The 6,000-nt window shown below is 40.4% G+C and overlaps 1 protein-coding gene across 2 annotated transcripts in view; it reads right to left on the minus strand.

Annotated features, from left to right (window-relative positions):
• The window catches only part of ANXA7 (annexin A7), a 33,962-nt gene extending 28,887 nt beyond the window's left edge, over positions 1-5,075 (minus strand). The window contains exon 1 of one of the 2 annotated variants that reach the window (XM_074339582.1): positions 4,937-5,075. The gene's annotated coding sequence lies outside the window, so the exon portion shown is untranslated. The remainder of the gene's footprint in view (positions 1-4,936) is intronic. The other variant, XM_074339580.1, reaches the window with a different exon arrangement.
• Between the last annotated feature and the right edge of the window lie 925 nt (positions 5,076-6,000).

The raw sequence follows: 6,000 nt of genomic DNA on the forward strand, positions 1-6,000 counted from the left end.
TTGCTTTTGAGTTTTAAGAATTTTTGTTTTTTAATTTTAGTGTTGTTTTACAATTATGTAAAATATTTTCTTGGTCCAAAGTCAAATCTACAAAACAAGATATATTCAGAAAGATATTACCTTCTATGTTTGTCCATTCCCTCCTCCTATATGTAACCATTATTTTTATGGTTTATCCATCTATTGTTTTTTTAATATATAAGCTTAAGCTTATTTGTATATATTTGTATCCCCACTTCTTTCTTAGATAAAATGTAGCCAACATAGACACTGTTTCTTTATTTGGCTTTTTTCTCTTATTACAGAGACCATTCATAGCAGTATATAGTCTTCATTCCTTATTACAATTGTATAGTACTTCATTGTGTAGAGGTACCATAGTTTATTGAACAGCAGACATTTAAGTTATTTCCAGTCTTTTGCAGTGCTGCAGTAAATAGACTTGTGCAAATACCTCTCACCACATTTCACCAATATTTGCTAATGCACTTCAGTAGATTTACCTTTCCAATTTTATTAGACTAATTTTAAAATTAGTGTACTTTCTCTGATTGATGGCAAAAGAAGGTAAATGGGGTGGTACAATGCAGTCAGTCTGGGATTAAAGAGGCACTCATACATTGATTATACTGTAATAATATATGATCATCAAGATTTGATAGTGTTCTGAATGGCAAATATAACATCAGAAGTATCTTTTGGGAACTGCAGTCTGCACCAGCGAGTTTGAAAGTTATTTTCTTCAAAAAGAGCTCATTTCCATTTGGAAATGCAAACAATAACCTGGACATCTGATGATGTTAAAAAATTATTATGTTTTTAGGTGTGATAATGGTATTATGATTTTCTTAAAGCATCCTCATCTTTTAGAGATAAACACTGGATATTTAAAGATAAAAATGATACGATGTCTGGGAATCACTTCAAAATAATATGAGGGGGTTGTGTGGGCATATACGAGGCTAGATCAGTCCTGACTAGATACTGGTTTATGCTGGGCAATGAGTACGTGAGGATTCATTACACTTCTCTGTCCACTTTTGCATGTTTAAATTTTTCCATAAAGAAGTTGCTTAAAAAAAAAAAAAAAAAGACAGCTTAGATAAAACAAATGGAGCTAGAGTGAACCAAAAAAACACCAACAAATTTATATGCCTTTTGCACTTGATAAAAACACTAAACATTAATCTAAAACAAATGCAAATAAACAATAGAGAAAAAACACATTAAAAAGAATACCCTTTTTAAGTCTGATCCAATTTTTAAAACTTTTATCAGATATAATATACTGGCAAATATATCTATACAAAGTTAATAATCATTTATTTAGCATCTACTATAAAACACTGTATTAAGATTGAAGAGTAAATGAATTATCGAAGGTTTAAACTAGGTTTTAAAAGGTACTAGACACACTGGCAGTAAAGTAGAATAAAGTCATGTACAAGGCAAAAAGGTGGGGCATAACTGTAAGACAGACTATCATCAAAACAGAAATGAGAATGGGCAGATTAAGATAGAAGCCAGTTAGGCTTTCAGTATTGGTGTGGAATTAAATAGTCACCATTCCCCACCAGGTCACTTTTAATACTCCACATCCGTCAATAGTACCACTACTTAAATTACCTATTACTCCAGTGTAGTAAGTAACCCAATATATTTTTCTTCTTCCTTCAAAATGCCTCGCCTATTCTTTCAATCAATTCTATTCTCATGGCCATATCCTTAGACCAGGTTTTCATCACTTGATGACTATTTTACTAGAATTATTTTTCCATTTACATCCTTGCTTATACTCTCACATTTCCAATATTTCTGAGCACCATCACTAGATGAACATTGTGAAAATGCTGCTCTTTCAGCATATTACTGTTCAGGTCAAAACTTGTCAATGACTACTGCTGGAGTATCAAATGAAAATTCACCGTCCTGACATTTAGGTCTCCTTAATACTGGCTCCAATTTATCTATTCACGTTATCGCTTACCAACAGTGTGAAATCTCTACCACTTGAACTACTCTCAACATGCCTCTGCTTAAGCCAGATCAGTTAAGGATAACTCAAGCCTGGGCTCACTCACCTCTCCCCACCTACCTGCTCAAATCTTCTCTCTCCCTTCTTTGAACAACGCACTAGATAAAGCAGTACTTCTTAAACTTTAACTTGTGAATCACTTGGGACATCTTGTTAAAACGCAGGCTCTGATTCAGCAGTTCTGAGATGGGGCCTGAGATTCTGCATTTCTAACTAAGCTTCCAGATGATGTGATGATGCTGGCCTGTGAATCATATTTTGGTCCTAGCCTATTTTGGCATTTCTGGATCTACCATCTAATTTGCTAATTTTTTCAATATGTATTTTGGCTCTTCTCCCCATTATGGCTATGAATGATTTGTATTTCTTTTATATCAAGACCACAAACAAATCCAATTCAACATTTATGAAAACCCATTATGTAATAAGCTCTGTCCTAGGTGCTGACAGAAAGGTGGAGGAAAAAATATCCTGTCTTTTGAGTACAGAGTAAGGAGAAATGAGAGAATAAATTTGAGTTATTATAGTATCCCTTATGACATAAGCACAGAAGCTAAAAATTTGCTAAATTGAGAATGAATAGGCATATACTGAATCAAAATTATAAGTTAATAAGAAATGTAATAAGATATTAAGAAAACTGACCCAATCAGTTCTAAAATAATCATTTGAGACCCAAGGCCTGGATGTAAAAAGAGGAACAAGCAAAATCATTTTTTGCTTTCTTCTTCTCTAAGCCTGGTTGGTATAAGGAGTAAAGGAGGGACAGACAACAGCATCTAAGAACAGTCAGTTAGATCAAGGGCAAAAGAGGTCAGGGTCAAAAGGAAGGAGGAAAAAAAATCAGAAAATAATTTAGAGAAATTAATCATTTTAAAGGCAATTTAAATTTCTAAATCTCAGAAATAGTTCTAATGACAAAGTCCTATTTCTACATTCTTTAGCTACCACATTAAATCTTTCCTTGAAGAGCCTAGAGGAATTATGTCAACAAGAGTTGTAAAACAGAATGAAAATAAAGACTATCTGTATACAAGTATGAGAAAACTTAAAGCAATTTTAAGAAAGTGAATTTGGGTACATTTTGAAGAATGTAACTATATAAAGGACTAGAACGCAGTTCTATTTCCAGAAATGTATCTTATAGAAATACTTGCACAAATGCAACATATGTATGTACAAGGCTATTCATTACAGCACTGTTTGTAATGGAAAAAGGCTAAAAACAATCTAAAAGTCCATCAACAAGAGAAAGATTATAGATAGCCATACATTTAAGTGTTATGCAGTTATCAAAAATTAGTTTTAGTTTTGTTTTTTAACTCACGTGTGAAATCATCTCTAAGTCATAAGTGGGGGGAAAAAACAAGGTAGAAAACTGCATAGATAATTAGCAACCATATATGTAAAAAAATAATTTATTTGCTTGATTATGCACAGAATATTCCTGAAAGTATTCTCAAGGAAATAGAAAAACAGGGGCTGCCTCCAGGGAAGAGAGCTGCAGCATAATGAGACTTACTTTTCAATATACTGTCAACTCTTTTAGAATTGTGCATGTATCATCTATTGAAAAGGTAAATTTAAAAAGCTTTTGTGAAAAGCTTCAAGTCCAGGGTGACAACAAATTACTCAACTTTGGCCAACGCATAACAAGACTGTACTGGTGAACCAGAGCTTTTCTTTTTAACATTCTCCGTCAGCAACTACTTTTAAAAGACTAGAAAATCATTCTTGGTTCTCCAAATCATCTCCACCCAGTGAGTCATGTACTAAAAGGGGTGAGTCTCACTATGGGAGTCTCCTAGATGGCAGGAAGCCCAAGAATACAAGAGGCAAGTGTTGCAAATTTATGAAACAAATAGGAAACAGGAAGGGTGAATGAGGATGGCCAACAGCAGATACTACAATTTTCCAAAACCTGCCTCTTGGTTGGGAAGGACCGTTTAAATCAGTCCCCAAAAGCGCTCGTATAAAGACATGGAGGCATGTCTTCTGTATGGACAGGGCTGGCAGTCACCACGGGTGAGGGCTGAAAAGAGGCTTAAATTTGCAGTGGTCAAAATTAGTCTTGACCTGTACTAGTCTTGAAACTTCTTCCCTGCCTAAGAGTTAACTCATTACATTATCTAATTAGGACGGCCTTTACCAGATCAGGTCCCTATCAGCTGGCAAAATTGAGTTTAAAGACAGTTGGACGACTTCTTTCCCTGTGTCACCTTATGGTGGACATCAGCCATTTCCCGTAACAGCACACGTTTGCTGCTGTTCATGGAATAGGAATCAATCTGTAATGCTTTTTCCTAAAAGGGTTGCCAGGAATAATAAACCCGAACCAGTGTACAATTTTAGGCTTGTGCATTGTTATCTTAGGGGCTCACTAAGCGCATCACAAATTTCCCAAGTTTCCCTAAATTTGCTGTGTCACCGGAAAGTCTAGTCACCAGCCAGAATTAGCTCTCGGTGCGCTCGCTGGTTTCCCTACTCAGCCTTCCTGAGGTCGCTCCAGCAGGACCATCTTCCGGCCTCAGCCCCTCCACCTGCGGTCCACCTGCCTGTGCGCGGGGCCTCGCGGCTCCCTCTGATCTCGGGAAGGCCCAGCGGCACAGAACCCGCGCACAGCACTTCCCGTTTCCCGCCTGCCCGGCTGGCCGGCCGCCTTGCCTATCCCTCCCCAATGCGCCCCCGCCCGAAAGCCCCCACCGATCAGCCGGGGGCTCGAGACGCGCACATCTAGTCGCCCGCCCCGGGAGGCCCACAGTCCCCTCCACCGCCCCCTGGCGCGGGGACACACACTGGGGCCCCGCTAGCTCCCGGACGGCGGGGCGCAGAGCGGACCGGGCTGGATGGCCGAGGGGGACGAGGTGGGGGGTGGCAAGGGTAGGGGGCGCCGTTCCTCACCTGATTCCCGAGAGCAGCGTCACAGCCCAACCCGATCGCCCGCAAGATGGAGCCGGGGGCGGGCCCGGGGAGGGCGGGGCGCGGGGGCTGCTGCGCGAGCCCGTTAAGATCGCCAGCGCGGTGGGGAACGCCCCTGGGGCAGGAGGGTGCCGCCCCGGGACCGGGACTGGGGCTTTCCCTTGTCCCCGCCCTACAGCTCCACCTGTGGGGAAGATGGCCCTTCAGGTGGAGCAACCAGTTGTATCACATTTTTCGATCCCAAGGACCAAGCCCCAAAGCCGTTTGGGCTCTCAAGCAGGTCACTTGAGAAGTTGCAGCGGTTCTGAAGAATCCCGGAGCCCCTTCAGTGGTGGGTAGCAGATCAGGGCTCAGATTGGGAGGCCAGATGCAGCTTCTCAATCTCTTAGGAACTGACAATTAAGTTCGCGAACTCATCCTGGAAAAAGTGCTACAGACCTCATTGCTGAATATCACTATAGTCACCTTCCAAGTACTCCCATTGGGAACTATGCACTGAAGCCAGCGCCTAGTCCACTCTTCAAAGCAATTTTGGAACTCTTTTTCTGGAATGGCCTTCAGAGCTGTCGCAGTATTACCCTTGATGTCCTGAATGTCATCAAAATGTCTTCCTTTTGATATTTCCTTTATCTTCAAGTAAAGAAGTCATTGAGGGTCAAATCAGGTGAGTAGGGAGAGTGTTCTAATACAGTTTACTGGCTAAAAACTCCCTCACAGACAGTGCCGTGTGAGCTCGTGCAGTGTCGTGATGCAAGAGCCATGAATTGTTGGTGAAATGTTCAGGTCATCTAACTTTTTCACGCAGCCTTTTCAGCACTTCCAACTAGTAAGCTTGGTTAACTGTCTGTCCAGTTGGTACAAATTCATAATGAATAATCCCTCTGATATCAAAAAAGGTTAGCAACATCATTTTGACTCTCGATTTGGACTGACGGAATTTTTCTGGTCATGGAGAACTGACTTCCATTGTGCACTTTGACGTTTTGTTTCAGGGTCGTATTGGTACACCCATGTTGCATCACCAGTGACAACACGGCCCAAAACAT

The sequence above is a fragment of the Rhinolophus sinicus genome, linkage group LG07, assembly GCF_036562045.2.
Source record: "Rhinolophus sinicus isolate RSC01 linkage group LG07, ASM3656204v1, whole genome shotgun sequence".
Taxonomy (NCBI): Eukaryota; Metazoa; Chordata; class Mammalia; order Chiroptera; family Rhinolophidae; genus Rhinolophus; species Rhinolophus sinicus.